We start from the raw sequence: 20,739 nt of genomic DNA, 5'->3' as shown, positions 1-20,739 counted from the left end.
CGTCGCAAGTATCTCCCGAGACTTCTGGAGATTCTGCGACGCGACAGTCCTCGCCGCTGCAGCCGCAGCAGCAGACGCCGACGACGACAATGGCGATGAAGACGACAACAACAACCCCCGCAGCAGCATCGCCTGCTGCACAGGGGTGCTCTCTGTGTCTGCGAGACACGTGGAAAGCTGCATGCACCGCTGCGTCTTCAAGGCGTATCTTCAGCTCGCATTTGCTCTGGAGACTCTTGCCGTTCTCACGGCTCATAGGGAGGAGTCAGGGGAAGGCGACGGCTGCTGCAGCACGCAGCACGCTCCTCTGTGCTGCTGCTGCCCTTACAAGAACGTTGCTGCAGCGTTCGTCGAGCTGACACAACACGCCGTTGCATCAGCCCAGCCTCCCCACGCGGAAACCCTCTTGCGCATGCTGCTGAGGTGCCACATGAAGCGTTTTGCTGCTGCAGTTGCAGTGGGTGTCGCTGCTGATGTGGCCATTCAAGAGACAGCAGACGAGCAGACGGGCAGACAGCAGCCTGCGAGACTCGGCACTATTCGCGCGCTTGCCACGCTGCTGCAGCAACTGCAGTCTCAATACGGTGTCGCAGCTGCAGATCCAGAGGCGCCAGCAGCCGTCGCCAGCTTCCTTTCCAGTCAAGCAATACTCCTGCCGCATCAAGACGCTGCTGCTCGCGAAAAGAAAAGGCAACTGCACCCCTGCCGCCTCTCTTTCCTAGCCGATAGTGGAGAACAAACTGCTCCAAAAACAAGTGCGTTTGGTTCCTGTTCCTTCTGCTCCCACTCTTGCTACACGGTGGAGGCAGGGAAGGAAAGGAAAGGAAAGGAGACGAAAAGACAAGGGGCAAGAAAGCTTCTCTCCAGCTATATATACACATGTGTCTGTCTATTTGTCTATCTATTTGTTTGTCTATCTCCTTCTGTCTATCTCTCTATCTATATAAATCCCTCTCTTTCTGTCTATCTCTCTCTTTCTGTCTATCTCTCTCTTTCTGTCTATCTCTCTCTTCCTGTCTATCTCTCTTTCTCTATCTCTATCTCTCTATCTATATAAATCTCTCTCTCTCTTTCTCTGTCTATCTCTCTATCTATATAAATCTCTCTCTCTTTCTCTGTCTATCTCTCTCTTTCTCTCTCTCTCTCTCTGTCTATCTCTCTATCTATATAAATCTCTTTCTCTTTCTCTGTCTATCTCTCTATCTATATAAATCTCTCTCTCTTTCTGTCTATCTCTCTATCTCTGTCTATCCCTCTCTCTGTCTCAATTCCCCCCTCTTCTGCTGACTTCGTAATCGTTTTGCTGCTGCGTTTGGTTTGTTGCTGCCGCTCTGCGTTCTCCCCTGCCCTTCAGGATGGGAGTTTTTAAGGGAGATTCTTGCTGCTGCAACTCTGGCGAATCAAAGAACGGCATCCATCCAGCGGCTCCAACCCCCCAAAAGGCCTCGTTTACGCGGAAGCGAAAACGCAGCAGCCGCCGCTGCTCCTACGATGCAGCCTTACCTGTCGCTGCACAAGCGGCAACAATCGCTGGTAGGAGCAGCGGCAGCCGCAGATGAACGTCATCGACGAACTACCTACGCCTCAGCGGAAGGCATCTCCAGCAGCAGACTGGTCGGCAGCCTCCCCATGGCGAGTGCAGCAGCAGGAGCAGGAGCAGCAGGATTGTCATCATCATCCTCACGAGCAGGAGGAGGATTGTCATCATCAGCATCCTCATCATCCTCATCATCATCATCATCATCATCCTCATCATCATCATCATCATCATCAGGAGCAGGAGCGAATTCACCTGAGAACCTCGCAGATCTATGGCACTGGCCACTTTGCAGCACCGCTGCCTTCCCACACGAGCTGCTGCATGCAGCGCTGCTGCTGCACGAGGCACTGCAGCAGCCGGAGAAGCATCGCGCAGCATGCAGCAGTAGCAAAGGCTGCTGCTTGACTGTGTGCAGCGTCTGTGGAGCCTTTTCGCAAGGCGTGGTGCCTTCCCTCACCCCCCCAAAGTCGCTTCATTCCAAACACCAAGCGCAAGCTCCTGCAGCGTCACACTTCGCGCACCTGCCCCCCTGTGCATGCAGAACAAAAGCAGCAGCGGCACCAGCTACCACTAGCCACCTCCAGCCTCCGCTGCGCATGCTCCACGTCTATGAGGAGGATCGCACGACAGCTACGGATGGCAGCAGCGCTTTCACGCACGTGCCCTTCGAGGCGTTGAACGCCCTCTACGGGATGCCGATCCTGCAGATCTCACCGAAGCAGCAGCACCAGCATCCGCAGCATCTGCAGCATCTCCAGAATGCAAGGGGCCTCTTACACGAAGGGGGGGCCCCTCCATCGTGTCGCCCCTCGCAGCAGCACAGCAGCGGCGGCAGCAAGAGGATGAGCACCTCTTGCTGCAGCAGCAGTAGCAGCAGCTCTAGTTGCAGCAGCAGTAGCGGCAGCAGCAACCACTCCCCTACCGCCTTTGTCGTGCCAGAGGCGTTTGCAGTGTTACCCCTCCTGGGGGATATTTTTACGCGACTCGGAGTAGGCAGCGTATGGGCATGTGCGCTGTTTCAGACTGCCAATTCTGCGATTTGTTGCATTGGAAAGCAGAAACATCGGCCTCACCAGCAGCTGCTGCCCTCCCTGCTGCTGATGCTGTGGGCACTACTGCTGCCTTTTATCCGCCTTGCTAGCGGGCTAAGCAGCGACAGGGTGCTCATCTGCCGCTTGCATCCAACGCTGGCAGCTACTACTGCTGCTACTGCTGCTGCTACGACTGCTGCTACTGCTGCTGCTACGACTGCTGCTAGTGGTGCTGCCTTGCCATTTGAGGCAGGAGTGGCATCCTTTTCTTCTGGAGCAGCGGAGACGCCTCCGTCTTCGCCGTCTCTGGATGCGCAGCGTGCAGCAGCAGCGGCTTTCGCGGAGGCTTCCTTCCAAGGCGTTTCTGCGTTCGCAGTCTTCGGAGGCAAGCGAGAGCCTTGCCCCTTAAGGCTTGCCGCGGCTGGGGAGGCGCCGCAAGGGAGGAGAGACTGCAGAGGAGCAGCGGCAGCGCCTGCAGAAGCGGCTGGAAGCAGCAGCCTTGTCTCCACAGAGCAGCAGCTCGTTGCAGCGGCAGCTGCAACAGTCCTCAGCAGCAGAAGCTCCCAGCTGCTGCAGCTGGTGTGGCACTTTCCATCGACTGCGGAGGGCTTGCGGGATATCTGCTGCTCAGAGAAGCTCTTGCAATGTGCTGAGTTGGAGGAAGCAGCAGCAGCAGCGTGCCCTCTCTTCGCTGCAGATGCGACTGGCAGCCGAGCAGGGTGTCTGCTCAAGACGCGCATTGAGGAGGAGCTCGGGAAGGGTCTCTCCGTGGCTGCCACTGCGCGGCTTGCCGTGCAAAGCCTTTTGGCTCTCTCTTTCCTCGGAGAGGGAGAGACGCAGTGCTTGGATGTCTTGGAGCCGTTGCTGCTGCAGCTGCAGCAGCAACGGCTCCAAGCCGAGAAACACCTGTGCCTGCTGCTGCCCGCAGCAAGGCGATGCTGCAAGCTGCTGCGTCGCAGGAGGGGAGGAGGCAGCAGCAGCAGGAGCGCCTCTGCGCTGTGCTGCTGTACGCGATCGACGTCGTCTTTCAACAGTACCGTCGCGAATGCAGCAGCGGCGACGGAGCTGGCGGCAGCTGCATGCGGTCGAGAAGGAAGCGCCGCGGAGGAGCTTCTGCTGCGTTTCCTCGTGAAGGCAGTTGGCGGCAGGGAGCAGCTCGCTGCAGCCTTTGAAGCTGAGCTAGCCGAGACTCTCCTCTGCCCCCTGTGGCATGCAAAGGCTTCTGCGGCAGAGCGACGCTCCAGAAGGGGTGCGCTGCCGTCACAAACTGGCGAGAAAGAGGCTCCGTGGAGCGCCAACACCTTCGCAAGCGCTTGCGTAGCATCTTGCAGTTGCTGCAGCAGTTGCTGCAGCAGCAACTGCTGCTGCAGAAAGGAGTCAGGAGCTCTCCAAGGCAGCTGCGCTTGCTGCAACGTATTTCAGGCAGGCGCTACGAAGCAGCTGTCTAGCGGAGCAGCCGCATCTGCAGCAACAACAGCCGCTGCAGACAGCGACTGGACTGCAGACTTCGACTTTTCTTCCTCCTCTCCCTCCTCCTCCTGCTCCAGTGACGAGGGCTGCTGCGACAGCAACAGGAAAAAAAACAGCAGCAGCACCACCACCACCACCAGCGTGCTGTTGAGTAGCAGCAGCAGCACAAGTATCCGGAGGAAACTAAATCTGCGAGTCTTAAAAGCCCCTCACGCTTCTACCGTCTTCTTGATGGAACGTCTCAGGGAGGGTCGCCTCTCCAGGTGTCTCGTGATGCTGCAAGACGCAGCGCGCAGCTACGCAGCCACTTTGGTGCTTCGGAGCGGCAACAACAACAGCCAGCAAATGCAGCAACACATGCAGCGAGAGGAGGAGCAGGCGTGGATCGCGGAAATGCCGCCTGCATCTCAGGCTTCTGTTTGTCTGCCCTCTCAAGTGGACGGCGCTTCCAGCTATTTGCCAGACTCCCCACTGCCAAGTCAACATGTGCCGCTGCCCTCTCGCGTTCATGAGCCGCTTTCTCTGCAAGTGGCTTCTTCGTCGCTGCCTGAGCGGCAGCAACAACAGCAACAAGAGCAGCAGCAGCAAGAGCAGCAGCAACAAGAGCACCAGCAGCAACAAGAGCACCAGCAGCAACAAGAGCACCAGCACCACCAACAACACCAGGCAAGCAAGCAGATTGAGCTCTCCGTTGCTGCAGTTTCGAGAGGCTTCTGGCCTGAGCAGCGGATTTCGATCGAGACGGATGAGGCTCAGCAGATTGGTTGCTTGCCCGTTGCGTTGGCTGCAGCGATCCGCAGAAGCTGCGCCGTGTTTTCAGCAACAGCAGGCTTTTTGTGGGAGTTGGAGCCGCGACACCCGCTTTCGAGCGTGAAGATGAGGGGCCCCCTTGGGGGGCCCCCCGTGTGGGTGCCTCTGGCGCATGCAGCCGTCCTGCTGGCGCTGCGGCAGCGTGAGGAGGAGGACTGCTGCTCGACGGGAGCGGAAGGCGTGCTCGTGGAGGAGAGCCGCGAGCAGCAGCAACAGCCTCTCCGGCGGGAGGAGGAACGACGCGCGGAAGGCTTCGACAAAGGCGTCACCTGCAAGGAGCTGGCTTCCCTGCTGCACTGCAGTGAGGGGCTTGTGCGGCACGCCGTGCGACAGCTGCTGGAACGGCGATGGGTGTGCTGCAGCAGCAGACGGAGGGGAGGTGGGGGGATCTCAGAAGAAACACTTAGATACACTCTCGCTGGAGGAGATGGCAGCGCTCCCCACATGCGGGAGAGGCGTCAACGCAAATTCTCACCCCCAAGAGCAGCAGCCTCTGAGGATGCCTCGCATCCGCTGGCAGCGGCAGCTGCAGAGCTCGCCACAGTGCGGACCCCTTGCCAGCGCGCAAAGAAGGCTTTCTGCGTCGGAGAAGGTCTGCTGTCAGCCTTCCCTCGCGAGGCAGCCGCTGCTGCTGCTGAGGCTGCTGCTGCTGCTGCTGGCTGCAGCGAGAGTGGCGGCAACCTCGACGCAAGCGGAACGTCTAGCATTTTATTGAGCTCGGAGAGTGGGGGGGAAGGCGTCTCTCTCTTTGCTCAGGGAGAAGAGTTGTGCCTTTCAGCGCTGCAGCCTGAGGCAGAGATCGGAGGAGCCTCCGATCGTGGGAGTCGCCTCAAAGAAACTGGTGGAGACTCCCTGGATTCCATGGAGGGGCCCCCCGGGTCAGAGAGGGCCCTCGCTGAGGCTGCAGCAGCTGCTTCAGTCGTGTCGCCTGCCTGCGAGCGGTTCATTTTGGATTTCCTAAGAGATCGTGCTGAGCGCATAGCTTGCGCCTCGGCTCGCGCAGCCCCCACTGCTCTCATTTTGCTACGGCTCAAGCAGAAGGAAATCGAGGGTGTGCCTAAAACACTCAAGGATCTCTTAACTGCGCTGGAGGCTCTGGAAGCCGTCGGCAAGCTGCGCAAGACGTGCGGCAACTGGGAAGCTGTGTCGCACTGAACGCTAAGCCATGTGAGATGCTGGCTTCTCCAGAAGCCCCCTTCTAAGGAGGCTTCTCCAGAAGCCGAGCTTTTTGCTGGTGCCGCACTAACGATTTGCTCCCGTCGTGCCCTTGCTGGCACCTGCTCAACGAGAACTGCATTTTTCAGTCTATTGGGGAGAAGGGGAGGGGAGCGGTTACCCCCATGCCGCGCGAGCAGAGGGGCCCCGAAATCATAACAGAAGAGTCTGACTCCCCGTTTAGGTGCACACACCCACGGATCACTCTATGGAGTACAAATATTAGTTTTTTCGTGGCAGACTGGAGGATCTCCGGAGGGACGGTCCTCAGTAGACTCGACACTAGCTGTCTAGCCCTTAACGCGTTTGCCACTCCCACTGCCTGCTACTACCTCCGCCTTGCAGCCCACCGTCGGCGGCTCTTTGTCGAGGCCAGGCTCATGGTGCGCTGTTTATAGCTTTTGCGAGGCTTCCAGCGGAGTAGAAGAGGCTCCAGCACTTCCCCCTCGCAAGTTGGAGGGAGGGCCCCTTCAAGGGACGGGGAAACTCGTGTGGTAGGGGGGGCGGAGGGAGGCAGCAGCTCCTGGAGGGCGGAAGATCTCGGAGAGGACGAGGCAACTGGCGATTGCCAGGTGATATTCAGAATGCCAATTGGCACGCGGGGAGGGGCCGATACACACGATTCCTCAGGGGCACCTCCCACAGGTGGTGCTCTTGGACCGAGGTCGGTTAGTTTTTCTTGTTTTTCAGCACAAAAAAACGTGTTCGCGAAGAGAGGCGGGCTGTATGAGGGGAGATGCGGAGAAACGCAGCAATAATGACGGGGGGCCTCTGCCGGGGTACAGCTGCGGGCTGCAATGGGCAGCGAGGCGCGAAAGAGGGCCCCCGCCCCTGCCCATGACGCTCGGAAAAGCGCCATATGGCTCAATGACTTTCAAAAGGAGCAAACATAAAGGGAAAACGACTGATGCGAGTGCGGCGACTCGCGTATAGGGGGGGGCCTGCACCGGGGGTTGGGGATCTCCTCCTGGGGGCCCCCACCCCCGTGCTTACACGCCTTTGAGTTCTTGCTTTTCTGCCATGCGGTTTTAATCCGAACCACAGCTAAATGTGCTCTTCAATTAGGCGGGCTCTGAATTTCTTTACTACCATTTGATTCGATAGCAGCAAGGCCGCATTGCCTTCAGCCCTCCTTGGTCGCGGTGCCACACAGAGCACTTGCCACGGTGCCTCATGGGGTCTGAAATGCCATCCCGTGGCTTCCTTATTACTGGATTCCATAGAAATAGCTACGCGCCTCCTATGTCTATGGGACCATAAAGGAGTATTCTCGCGCTTTGTGTGTCCGTATGTCCACTCCCTGTGCAATATACCTTCTTGTGCGGGGAAAGTTATGGAAACTTTCCGCACTGAACAAAGGAAATGCAAGGGCGAGTATATACGAAGGCGCAGGAGAATGGAGCAACAGAAACGAGAGGTGTTCTTGTGGGGTGTATGGACAGCGTAATGTCGGGGTGGACGCACCCTGCCAGAACGTCCTGGCCATCACATTTCGCTTAGGGTGCACATTTTAGGGTTAAGCCTAATAAAGGTTTCAATATTACTTTTTCATACAGGATACTCATCACTGCTGGCGTAGAGTTCAGCATCCTTGCTGTCCGTTATGTCCCAATCTGCCGTTGGGGTGCAGACAGGGTGGCGGGAGCCTAAGACTTGGAAAGTTGCGGTGCAGCGGCAGGCACAGTACGCACCAATCTTTCGCCTTTTACTAAAGATTGCCGTGTGCCTGCCGCATTACAATGCACCTGTTCCGTATTTTTGGGGCGCTTCGGCGCCAACAGTAGGTCTTAGCTATGCTGGGGACTGTGTGTGAATGTTATGGGCTAGGTGCTGTGGATAGGTGGCGCGGTGGGGTGGGTCTGCGGTGTGCGCTCGGAGAACAATTTGCACACGTTTTGGCAGTATTCCTGCCCCACACGGGGTCAGGGAATGCGGGCCTATGCGGCTGCATCATGGAATGGGGGCGATCGTTGTTGGCTACCCAGGGGGCCCAAAAGGTTTTCCGAGTACAAGGCACCTCTGGCGGCTCGCGTAACAGTAGTTCGGGCATATACGACAAAATAGCCTGTTAATATGCAGGAGACTCGATTACTAATTTTGCGGAACCCTGCCAACTGTACCAGATCAGGTATCTGAAGCTACAATGAAGAAGCCACTAAGCCTATAACCACCAATTGAATGGGACCCAATCTAATACCGCCCCTGTTGGGCAAATGCTGGGGAGCAGTGAGCCCTGCCGAGGCTTTCCGGATTAGGGCAGGTGTCAAGAGGGGCGATGATGGCGTGAGTCAGGGACAAAGCTACACTCAGGCACTTTATAGCGCGAAATTAGTATCTAGTTAACATATGGTAAACACTTGAGTCTTGAATTTATGCAGTGGAGTTGGATGGCCACTGTATAAATCGACGGTGGGCACCTGTGCGCTGAACGTTGCTGCTGTACTCATGCATGCTCGGAGTGGTTTGTGGAAGCAGCAACGCCCGTGCACCGTAACTGTGCCTCCCCCATACCTTAGTTACCGGGACCGAGTGGTATGATTGGAAGAATGATAACTTGCAACTACATTTCCATTGGGAGTGGGCCTATGAATGCACCCGTATAGAGCATAGTAGACCGTTGTATACTTTACAAATGTCTCAGTCTTGGGTTCGTGGGGTCCAACACTGACTGGAGACGAAGCTACACTTTGCTAAGTGAGGCCTATGGAGATGTGTGTGTCCGAGCTATTCACATGGGGAAGCTGCTTAATGTACACCACAAGAAAATCTCAAAGTCCCTTGTGTCAGTTCACCTGTGCGAGAGCCCCCATCGGGCAGGCTCTGCTACAAAACTACTTCTAACTAGAGTGACGGTGGCGTAACGATTGCCAATTTCGAGTAGTAATTTACGATATCATCCAGAGATGTGGCATGCGCAAGATCCAGCTGTAAAAGTGGCGAGAGGAAAGGCAAATGATAGGAAGGGTGCAGCCCACTTCTGGCGAGCTGTGTGCAGGATTCCCTCTTATACTTCACGGTCCAGCTGCATGAACCCTGTTTTTGTATCTCGGTTTCCCTCGAAGCTCAAACAAGAAGAACTCCCATCGCCCCTGCAACTCCTCCCCCTGCACGCCACTAGCACACGGTGCGCCGTACATAAGCCACTTCAAGAGTCCAAAACACACCGGCGTGTGGCTAAGCGTACCCATTAAGGGTTCACTAGTGGGATCCTTGTTTAAGTCGAGCTTATGGACCACTGAGGCCGAGTGCCGCTGCCTTACGAGCACCTTGGAGCGGTGACTGGCAACAGGTAGGCACAAGTGTTCCCCAAACTGGCACGTGGTGGGGGGAGCGAGCGAAAGCAGAGCTGATGAGGAGCTGTGTTCCGGCAACTACACTTCGACACGCAGAAGCACACCCACCCCGGACAGACACACAACAGAGAGAGATATGCATGCATGCAGGGCTCGAGAAGCCCCTCACACAGGAGCGGATGTATGCATGCAAATGAGTGAGGCTTCAAAAGGTCTATGCAGTCAGTGAGAGAGGGGGAGGCACAAGAGCCTCGCATTGAATGCAGTCAGTATAACCATTGAGTGACCAGTGGTCGCTTGTGGGTGATCGCCTGATGCTTCAGGTCATTCTATTCCATTTTTCTGAAGCATCCCCCAATCTTTCATAGATGACTGTTTGGATCTTATCATTCCATATGATTGCCAAAAAAAGTGCCGAGAATCTAAGCTGTATGGGACACCGTATACCAGACCAGTGGAAAACCACTGGGGCAGCATCGAAAGACTCACGCAGCACGCCTGAAACGGCAGAACACAATTTGGCCATAAGAGTAAAAGGCCATTTCCAGAGATAAAGAGACATTATACTCATGAAACTGAGCTCAAGGAGTTGGAACATAGCCCACGGTTACCAACTAGGTTACTCGGTCGCAAGGGGAGGGGTGGTGGGAGAGGATGGGCAAAGCTGGCAGTTCTCAACCCTGTTGATATGTTCTCCTATGTTTTTCCATCCAGGAGGATAAAGAGTTTGTGTGTATCGATTTTTGTCCCAAAGATAACACAGATCACCCCTACGTCCCCTCCATCTTGCAGTCCTACATCGCCTGTCGGCCACCACCTGCGTATCTGAATGTGTAGGTGCCTCTGTGTTTGTGGCACCTTTCTGCGCCTCCACCAGCCCATTTGCCTTCTCTCCTCTTGTTGGAATCTCCCAAACCTTTTGAGTCATCAACGTAGAGCAAAATCCACACGCTATACCCACTCCGTCTTCCAGACCATCGAGGTGCTCCCCGTCAGTTGACCGCTCCGCCCCCTTGCCGCCTGCAGGAACTGCGGCTGCGTGGCCGTTGCCAGCAGCGTGTTCCTCTCCTCCTTCCCCCTGTTCGCTTTCTTCGTTTGGCATTTCTCCTTTATTCTTTATGTGCGGCGAGTGGAGGTAGGGCGGCCCTTCGCAGTTCTGCACGCGCCGCAGCAGACATCAACCGAAAAGCCAGGAAAGGATGCACACGCGCAGTGCGCCTTTCCGCGTTGCTGCAGCACCAGGTATCCTTTCGGAAAGCGAGCGAAGCCGCTTTACAGCCGAAGTAGAGGGAGCCTTCCCGCCGGCGCTGCTCCTGGAAGGGAGGGCAGCCTGCGAGCGGCTTACTAGCCTGCTCCGCTATGCCGTCAGAAGAGGCCCCCCAAACGAGGAGAAACTTCTGACGGCATCGCGCAGCAACACCAGCGACAAGGTGTCCGCAGGGGCGGCCGCTAGCGGCACTTGAAATTTCTCCGTTCTGTCTCCGAGGGGGCAACGCGGTGGGAAGCTGGAGCCATGCGCCGGCCTGGTTAGCGACCCCCTTCCTTCCTGCTTCTGCCGCTGCTTCTGCTGCTGCTGCTGCTGTTGTTGTTCCCCCTGCCGCGGCGGTACCGTGCGTGACAGAGGTATATCCAGTTTATTCGCGTTGTTGCTGTACTTCTGCGTAACAAGCTCGGCGCATCAGCACGCTGATAAGGGCAGCTGCAGTAGGGGCTGCAACTCGAAGCCAAGGAGGGGAGGCATCCACCCGAATCTCCGGCCGCGTCTGCGATTGTTGATGCAATTATTGCTCATGCGACTTTTGCTGATGCAATGGCTGTTGCGACTGCATGATGCGATTTTTGCTCATGCAGTTGTTGTTGCGACTGCATGATGCGATTTTTGCTGATGCGAGTGTTGCTGTTGCGACTGCATGATGCGATTTCTGCTCATGCAGTTGTTGTTGATGCGATTTTTGCTGACGCAACCGCATGATGCGATCGTTGTTGATGCGATTTTGGCTGCTGCAACCGCATGATGCGATTTTTGCTGATGCGACTGCATGATGATATTTTTGCTGATGCAATTGCTGTTGCGACTGCATGATGCAATTTTCGCTCATGCAATTGCTGTTGCGACTGCATGATGCGATTTCTGCTGATGCGAGTTTTGCTGCTGCGACTGGATGATGCGACTTTTGCTGATGCGAGTTTTGCTGCTGCGACTGCATGATGCGATTTTCGCTCATGCAATTGCTGTTGCGATTTTTGCTGATGCGAGTTTTGCTGCTGCGACTGCATGATGCGACTTTTGCTGATGCGAGTGTTGCTGTTGCGACTGCATGATGCAATTTTTGCTGATGCGAGTTTTGCTGCTGCGACTGCATGATGCGACTTTTGCTGATGCGAGTGTTGCTGTTGCGACTGCATGATGCAATTTTTGCTGATGCGAGTTTTGCTGTTGCGACTGCATGATGCAATTTTTGCTGATGCGAGTTTTGCTGCTGCGACTGCATGGTGCGATTTTTGCTGATGCGAGTTTTGCTGCTGCGACTGCATGATGCGACTTTTGCTGATGCGAGTTTTGCTGCTGCGACTGCATGATGCGATTTTTGCTGATGCGAGTTTGCTGCTGCGACTTCTGCTGATGCGATTTTTGCTGATGCGATTGCTGCCTCATTCAGGTGTTCCTCGTTGGATTGACGAGACGCCGCCAGGGCCCCCCTCCCCCGCGCGCAGAGGCTCATGGGCTTCCCCTTCTTTTGCACCGTCTGTACATCCGCAGCCCCCTACGGCTATCGCTGTGCCGTTTGACGCAGCCGACGTGTCTAGGAGTACAAATAGTGGAGGCAACCTCGCCAGAAGCCGCTCAGGAAGCAGAGCGGTGAAGCGTTGTTTCGCTGCAATGGCTGAAGCCAGGGGAAGCGCCTCCGGAGGTTCCTCTAAAGAGGCCCTTCTCGAAACTCTCAGCAGAGATGTCACAACTGTCTGCAAGAAGCAGAGAAAAGCAAGTCTTCGGCTGGAGCTCACTCTCGATGCACTTGTAGATGCTCTAGAGGTAGGCAGTTGTGTCTGTCTGTCTAGCTTCCTCGCTACTCGCCGGGAGTGCTCCTGCAGTTCTACTCGCCTTTAGGGTGTTGCTAGCTGTTTTCCTCCCGAGCGGGAGTAGGATAACGGGGGAAGGGGGGTAATTCTTGGCGGAAAGCTATTTTTGGTTGCTTCACAATGCGCTAAAATTGCCATGGTGGGGGACGGAGAGCTCTGCGACGCCGTGCTTTCTTCTTCCCACCGCGCTGCCTACTGCACCCTCATGTACACCTGCTGCTGCATCTGCTGCTGCGACTGCTGCTGCATGCGCTGCTGCCTCTAGGCCACCAGGCGTACCTTGGAGGCGGCTCAAGAATTTCCATCTGCAATTCAAGTTGATCCGGCAGCTCTTACAGCCACCACTGCGAATGCTGCTGCAGCCGCAAGCAGCGGCAGCCACAGCGCCGAGAGGAGCTGTTCAAGAAGCGACAACGAGGGGATGCAGAGCTGTGCAGGAGACAGCAGCAGTCGCAGTAGCAGTAGCAGCAGTAGCAGCAGCAGCAAGAGCGTGAGCAGTCGCTCCATTGAGCAGCAACAAGAGCAGCAACAAGAGCAGCAACAACAGCAACAGCAGCAGCAACAACAGCAGCAACAACAGCAGCAACAACAGCAGCAACAACAGCGCTCTCCACGGAGCACACCATATGTGACTCCGAGGGAAGGTGTGAGCGGTGTGAAGGCTCCTGCCTCGGCTGTTCTGACAGCGCTGACTTCCCTTGATGCGTGGATTTCTGCACTTGACCTAAAGGGCGTAATTGAAGCGGCACAGGAAAAGCCGTTTCTTTCTCTAGCACGCCTTATCAAGAAGGCGGGAACTGCCTTTCCTGGCGATCCAACAGCCGCTGCAGCCTTTCTGCCTCCCCTGCAGCAGCACTTCGTGCCGCTGCTTGTGCAGCAGCCGCAGCAGGAGGATCAGCCATCCAAGCCTGCAAAAACGGCTTCCTTTTTGCACGGTCAGGGAGCGGCAGACGGGCAGAGGCAGACTACGCCTCCGCAGAAGCGAGAGGGGCAGCGAGAGCAGCAAAAAGCGGATGGCGCAGATGCAGATGCAGCTGCAGCAGCAAGGGGGAGTGGCACAACAGTGAGAGGCTCCCAGCTGATCATTGTGAAGCTCCTCGCTTTGCATTTCTTGCATGAAGGCCATTTCAGACTCTATGACTTGTTGTGGTACGTTGCGACTTGCTGCTGCCTCGCCGTCGTATTTTTTTGCTGTCGAATGTCACTACTGCGGCAGGGTGCATCAGGGTCTGTGCTGCTGCTGCTGCTGGTGCTGCAGCTGCTGCTGCTGCTGCTCCGCGTTTTTTCGTGCAATTTGGCATCGTCCGCTGTTAAGGAAAGCGTCTCAAAGAGGAAGGCGCATGCTCATGCCCTGCTGCTCTCGCCGTCGTTTCTGCTGTGTGCTGCTGCTGCGGACTGAAAATCAATTCCAAAGGTGTCGTGCTCGCTTGTGTTGCTACAGTGCAGAATTCGCGGGGATACAATTTCCCTCAGAAGACAAGCAGCAGCAAGAGCAACAGAAGCAGCAGCACGAGCAACAGAAACAAGAGCAACAGAAACAAGAGCAACAGAAGCAGACCAGCGGCTCGAAAGAATGCGGCGCTGAGCTAGGCAGCAAGAAAGCTACGGATTCCAGCGTGAGCAGCAGCAGCAGCAGCAGCAGCAGCAGCACTTTTCACATGAGAGCCCGTTGTTGCAATGGGCAATGCGCGTGCCTTCACTGCGATGAAGGCTGCGGCAGCAGCGTGGATCTGCATCCTCCACATTTGCTGCCTTGCGTAGTGGTGTCAGCCTACAAGAAGATCCATGTCGTAAGCTGTATGTACACCTGTGTCGGGAAGTATGTGGGTGGGGAGCATTGGCTTGCTATGAGCTGCCGTCTCTCTCTGACGCCGTCCACTTTGCTGCTGCTCTTTCTGTTGATGCATTTGGTCGTTGTAGGCATTGATATGAGGCAGCAGCTTTTCGTGGCAGTGCCTCTTATGAGCGCAGTCGTCACTCTGTTGCATCCCCACCCTTCTTCCCCGCCGTCTCTCCATGAGGATCATGGGCAAGGCTGTCAGTCAGCGCATGCCTTTTTGTGTCTGGTGCTCTTTATGTCGTCTCTCTGTCGTGTGCAGCAGCTGCAGCAGCTGCTGTCTGTCTGTCTGTCATGAAAGAAAGAACGAAAGAAAGACAGAGGGAAGGGGTGGTTCGTGTGTGCTCCGTGTTGTGACTTGCCAGCCACACAGACTGTAGTGCTGCTGCTGCTGCTGCTCCTCTTCCTCCTCCTCGAATGCGGCTTTGGTAAAGGGCGAAAATAGCTGCTGCTGAGCTGCGTTTGCCACAGGCAGTCCACTCCATGCGGCTTGCCCGTCTTGGCGAGCTTTTTCGCTGGGGGGTTGTTTCCCCTTCGGAGGCTGCAGAGCTGCTGCATGCGCAGCAAGAGGCACAGACGCTGCAGCGTGATCGCGGGCATGTGGCTGTGCATCCGTCGCGTGGCGCCTTTGCCGACACCATGAGGACCTCTTGCCAATGTTGCTGTTGCTGCTGCTGTTTTCGCGAGGAAAGATGCAGTTTTGGGGGTGTAGAGGGCGCACTTCGTTGGCTGGCCTCTCTATGCCCTAGACAGCAGAAGCGGCATCAGAAGCTCGCATTTTTGCTGCACAAGATGAAGGTTTGTCTGTTTTTCACGGCAAAGGAGTCTGCCAGGCGCGAGGTCTTTCTGCTTTAGACTTCCTGGCTAGAGCGCTTGCAAGGGGGTTCAAGTAGGCAGCGCAGGGTGGGAACAGAGAGAGGGGGGAGGGAAGAAGAAGAGTAGAAAGAGAGGGAGAGGGGAAGAAGAAACAGAGGGAGGGGGGAAGAAGAACAGAGGGCGAGAGGGGGAAGAAGAAATAGGGAGGGGAAGAAGAAGAGAAGAAACAGAGGGAGGGGGGAAGAAGAACAGAGGGCGAGGGGGGAAGAAGAAATAGGGAGGGGGAGAAGAAATAGGGAGGGGGAGAAGAAGAGAAGAAAGAGAGGGAGGGGAAGAAGAAATAGGAGGGGAAGAAGAAATAGGGAGGGAAAGAAGAAGAAAAGAAAGAGAGGGAGGAAAAGAAGAGAAGAAAGAGAAGGGGGAAAGAAGAAATAGGGGGAGAAGAAGAACAGAGGGCGAGGGGGGAAGAAGAAATAGGGAGGGGGAGAAGAAGAGAAGAAAGAGAGGGAGGGGGGAAGAAGAAATAGGGAGGGAAAGAAGAAATAGGGAGGGAGAGAAGAAGAAAAGAAAGAGAGGGAGGGGAAGAAGAAATAGGGAGGGGAAGAAGAAGAAAAGACAGAGGGAGCTGCCTCTACGTGGTCTTGCGTATTAGTGATGAGCTGCCACTCATTGCTGTGCCTGCGCTTGCTGCTGTTGCTGCAGTTTTTGACGCTGGTAACTCCGGAGACTTTGGTGGACGCTCTTGCGTATAGTCGGATCCACTTGATGCCTTTCTGGAAGCAGCATAAAACTCAGATTTCCAGAGCGATGGGGTTAGTTGCATTTGTGGGGTCGGCAGCTGCTGCGGGATTGCCGCAGGCATCCTTCCACAGGGCAAACAGCGCAAAAACAGCAGAAGCAACAGCAGAAGCAGCAGCAGCAACAGCAGCAGCAGAAAGAACAGCAGCAGAAAGAACAGCAGAAGCAGCAGCAGCAGAAGCAGCAGCAGAAGCGACAGCAGCAGCAGAAAGAACAGCAACAGCAGCAGCAGCAGAAGCAGCAGCAACAGCAGCAGCAACAGCAGAAGCAGCAGCAGCAGAAAGAACAGCAGCAGAAAGAACAGCAGCAGACAGCGACGAGAAAGCGAGCAATTCCACGAGGCAGAAGACAAGTTTTTGCGCGAGTCAACTTGCAGCAGCTGGAGCAGCAGCTGCGATGGTGGCAAGCTCTACAGGCACTGGCATGCAAGGCATTTTGGGTAGCCCCTACTCTGCATTGCTTTTTAGTGCTTCTTGGAAAGATGCAGAAAGAATGCTTCGCGCGGCTATGATGGAGGAAGGCGTGCTGCTTCCCTTTGCGCCTGTTGCAGCGGCTGTGGCAAGCGATGAGACGTGTCACTTGCCTCCCGCTGATGTTTCTTGGAGTTCGCGCAGTTACAGGCAGGCAAGAGGTGGGGGGGGGCCCCCTGCGGAGGGGCCCCCTGCGGAGGGGGCCCCACCCCCCGCTCGGCGGCTCTCGAGAGGAGGAGGCGGAGAAAGAGGCCCCTTCTTTTCCCCCCGCAGGAGCAGCAGGAGGAGGAGACAGCAGCGGCAGCAGCAAGAAGAAATCTTTTTTCGTCGGACAGGTTCTGCCGAGACGGCTGGGGTTCTGTATGCGAGAGAAGACGCTGCACGAGGCATCTCAAGCGGAGCTTTTTTCATGCAGCAACAACACGAGCAGCAGCAAGAGCAGCAACAAGAGCGGCAACAAGAGCGGCAGGGGAGGTTCAGCAGCAGCAGTAGCAGCAGCAGTAGCAGTAGCAGCAGTAGCAGCAGTAGTCTTAGCCAGAGGAGGCGTGGTAGTTGTGAAAGGGGGAGGTTTACACGTTCACGAGTTGCCTTGCATCCAGCATTGCAGTCGAGAGTTCATCCGCGAAGTTGTAGGATGATCTCTCCAGCCTCCTCAGCCTTTGGCATTGCGACGCAGCGTCCTTTTTTTGAGGATTTTATGGAGAAAAGCTCGCGGCTCGTTGCAGCTTCCGCTGCTGAAGCGTCCGCTGCTCAAGACTCCCCCGATCCATCCATACCGCCTCTGCCACCATACAACAGTCACACTTTTATGCGCTTTTCCCGCTGCAAGAGAAGAAGGCGTGTTGCTGATGAAATGCCTCTTCTGAGCAGTTGCAGCGGCGTTTTCGCCCGTGAAGACGACGCAAAGCAGCGTCAGAATGCGACTGTTGCTGCTGCCGCTGCTGCGATGGAGGCTGCGCTCAGGGAGACTGCAGGAGCTGCAGGGGGCACTTCGTCGCCTCAGCAGACTCTTTTTGCCGTTGCTGCTTCTGCATCTGCACTTCCAAGACTGCCTGCAGGGAGCGGCGATTGGTCTGTGCACGCTGCAGAGGGAGAAGGCATGCCACAAAGAACGAACTTTTTCTCCCCTTCAGAGGCTTCGCCACGAGCTGTTGCTGCTGCCGCGGCAGCCGCAGACGCGGAGGCGCTCTGCTGCTCTCCTGACATGCAGCAGCAGCAGCAGCAGCTGCTGCAGCTGCATGCTTCACCGACCACTCTGAGATTTTGGATGCTTCGCGTTGGACGCAATGAGAGGCGGCGAGTCGTGTGGCACCTCCTTCGAAAACAGCGCTCAAGGCAACAGCATCAACGGCAGCAGCTACAGCAACAAGAGGAGCAACGAGAGCAAACTCAACAGCAACTACTGGATCGCCAACAGCAGCAGCGACACTATCAAGAGCAGCAACAACAGGAGCACCAACGGGATGACAGCCTACAGCGCCATCTAGCAGGTGAAGGCAGTCTCTTCCGGAAGGATAGAAATTTCGTTTTGCGTTGCCGCAGCTGCACTGTAGGGGCTCACAACAACGCAATTTATCGCACTGTGTGTGGAGACAGTGCGTCGCTTCTTTCGTGGAAGCGAAGCGGTTTGGCATTCTCAGAAGCCAGCAGCAGTCGCAGCAGCAGCAGTCTTAGCAGCAGCAGCCATAGCAGCAGCAACAGCAGTAGCTGCTGCAGCCACGCGGCATGGATAGCTCTGCTGGATGCTACTGAGGCACAGGCAATGAGGCCGTTTGGCGCTCCTGCCTTGCCGTTTTTGAGGCAGCCGCCTCTCGGTGCTCCAGACACACTTCCACAAAAAGAAAGATTTTCCTCTCACGCAGCAGACAACAAGAGCGCTGCAGCAGCGGGAGCGACAGCAGACAAGAGCGCTGCAGCAGCGGGAGCGACAGCAGACAAGAGCGCTGCGGCAGCGGGAGCGACAGCAGACAAGAGCGCTGCGGCAGCGGGAGCGATCGCGAGCTTGGAGGTTTCTGCAGCTTCTGCGATGGAAGATAGCGAGGGCGTTCAGCGCAGATGCTGCAGGGGAGCTAAAAGACTGTGCCGTCTTCCCAATGAACGCCTCTCCTTCACGTCTAAATTCAGAAAGCCTCCCTCCCTCGAAAGCTTCTGCAGCACTGCGTGGCATCCGAGGCTTGTGATCGCGACAGCCCCCTCGACGGAGGCAGCAGAGAGCCAGCAACGCATGCAGCCGCGTATCGGTCTTCCGACACATCCGCGGGAGCTTTCCTCAACAGCTGCTGCAGCAGCAACAGCAGCAGCCGCTGCAACAACAACAGGAGGTTCTGGTGTTAGCCTTAATCTTCGCTGTTGTGTCTCGGCATCTGGTCAAGAGGATTCTGCAGATAAAAGCGCAACTCCTGGCATGCAGCGGCATGCGCCGCCGATCGCTGAAGAAGAGGCTGCAGCGAAATTCTCGTTCGCACAGCCTTGGGGGGGAGGAGCTGCCTTCGCATGGGCGATGGCAGCCGCTGCGCTTGCGTATCCGCTGTCTATCGAGGAAGCAGAGGGAGAACGACTTGACGTGTCACGAGGGGGGCCCCTCCCCAGTGCCTCAGAGGCAGCAGCAGCAAGGGGGGGGGGCCCCCCTACGCGACAAGCCGTTGCAGATGCTTCAGCCTTCACGATGTGCAGTCTTCTCCAGCTTCAGGAGCTTCTGCCCGTCCTGCAGCAGCAGGAGGCACAGCTGCAGCGCGAGGAATTGCTGCTGCGCCAGCAGGGATGCGAAGAGGGAGAATTCTGGAGTGGCTTCCCAGAAGCCACTCCAGTGCTGCTGCAGAGGGAGGGGGCTTTGCCTCCCCCCTCGGCAGTCGTGGAGGAAAACGTTCGAGTTGCTGCTGCCCTTCTTGAGCTCTTGAGAAAGCGTGACAGGTGTGCAGAGCTCGCCGGAGGAAGGGGGGGAAAAAGAAAAGCGCTAGAAATAGAGTCTTACGTGGATTCGTGTTTCGTGTGGGGGTATTTGGGCAAAAACACATTGGCTAACCCTTTTCTCCCTCTTCCCTCCTCTCTCCCCGAGAGCTCGGTGGTGATTAAGAAAGCCTCTGAGAGACTGCAGAGCAGCCGTGTGGCTTGAGGGGGCATTACGACAAGAGCGCTCCATTTGGAGATCACGAGGATGACATGCGCTTCAACATCTGTTGCTGCCTCCTCTTTTAGGGGGCGATGTGTTTGTTGATCATGCATATGCGACTTGTGCGCTGGCTGGCTGGCTGGCTGGCTGGCTGTCTGTGTTGCAGAGAGGACGCCTCTCGAAGGCTTCGCATGATGATGACGGAGACTCTACGTCTCGCAGAGGATCGTTCTGTCAGATCTGACTCTCTGGCTGCCGCGCTGAAGAACCTGCTGCTGCTGCCCCTCCCCGAGAAAAGCAACTATGTAGCCGCAGCTGTTGCAGCAGCAAGGGAGCTAGAAGAGGCTTTGGCAGCTGCGCGTCTTGAAGTTTCTGAAGCCACGGAAACGCAGCTGCAGACTCCAGGGGGTTCATCCCCCAGAAGACGGAGGGCAGCTGCTGCAGTTCAATCCACAGCCGCTTCAACAGACTACGAGAAGGCTCTCTCCTCTTTCGCAGAAACTACAGCCACCGCTGCTGCGGAAGGCTTTGCATGCATGCCACTCCCCTCCAGGGAGGGGAGTGGCATGCATGCAGCAGAGGAAGAAAAAAGTGATCTTGCAGCATTTGCACGAGCAGCAGGGGAGGTCAAGACTGCAGGAGCGCTTGAGGAAGGTTGCACAGGAGTCATAGCCTCAAATGCGATGCGCGTGGAGGCAAAAACAGTTGCAGGAGCAACAGAAAAAGGAGCAGAAGTGGGAGCTTCATGCGAAGCAGCAGGAGCAGCAGCAGCCGCCACCTCAGATGCAACTGTGCCTGCAGCTGTGCCTGCTGTCGTAGCTGTTGCTGCAGCAGATGCTGCACCTGTTGCAGACGCTGCTGCTGCAACTGCAACTGGACCTCTTGCTGCAGCTGCAGATGATGACACTGTAGCTGCTGCATGCAATAATTTTCATGAAAACTCCGTCCTGCTGCGTGAGATGCGCACTTTGGGGTTGCTCGTGCATCACATGCTGCTGCGGCGTCAGCAGCAACAGCGGCAAATGCTACCGCTGTCTCGAATTTCTCAAGTGGCAGAGGAGGAACGTGAGGCATTTTTGCGGCTTCTTGCGGAAATTCACGGACGCCTTAGAGTGTCTCGGCAGATTTTTGCTGCGGCTACAGCAAGGCATGACGTCTTCAGGTAGGTGACAACACGCCGCCGCTTTGTTGCTGCGTCTCACGCGGGCAGGAAGGGTGGTGGGGTTGTTGTTCCTGGTGCCTCTAAACATGCCACGCGCATTGGTGTTG

At 56.3% G+C, this 20,739-nt stretch overlaps 1 non-coding gene and 1 pseudogene across 1 annotated transcript; both read left to right on the top strand.

The window, feature by feature from the left end:
* The first annotated feature begins 4,434 nt into the window (after positions 1-4,434).
* On the top strand, positions 4,435-15,170 carry LOC34624677 (annotated as a pseudogene).
* Positions 7,731-7,843, top strand: LOC113146887. The gene has a single exon (XR_003297365.1). It is a non-coding gene; the product is annotated as a U5 spliceosomal RNA (small nuclear RNA).
* Positions 15,171-20,739: the final 5,569 nt, after the last annotated feature.

This window comes from Cyclospora cayetanensis, unplaced genomic scaffold (genome assembly GCF_002999335.1).
Source record: "Cyclospora cayetanensis isolate NF1_C8 unplaced genomic scaffold, CcayRef3 CcayRef3_contig_72, whole genome shotgun sequence".
Taxonomy (NCBI): domain Eukaryota; phylum Apicomplexa; class Conoidasida; order Eucoccidiorida; family Eimeriidae; genus Cyclospora; species Cyclospora cayetanensis.
Note: the sequence above shows the minus strand (reverse complement) of the source record. Positions and strands in the feature narration are given on the sequence as shown.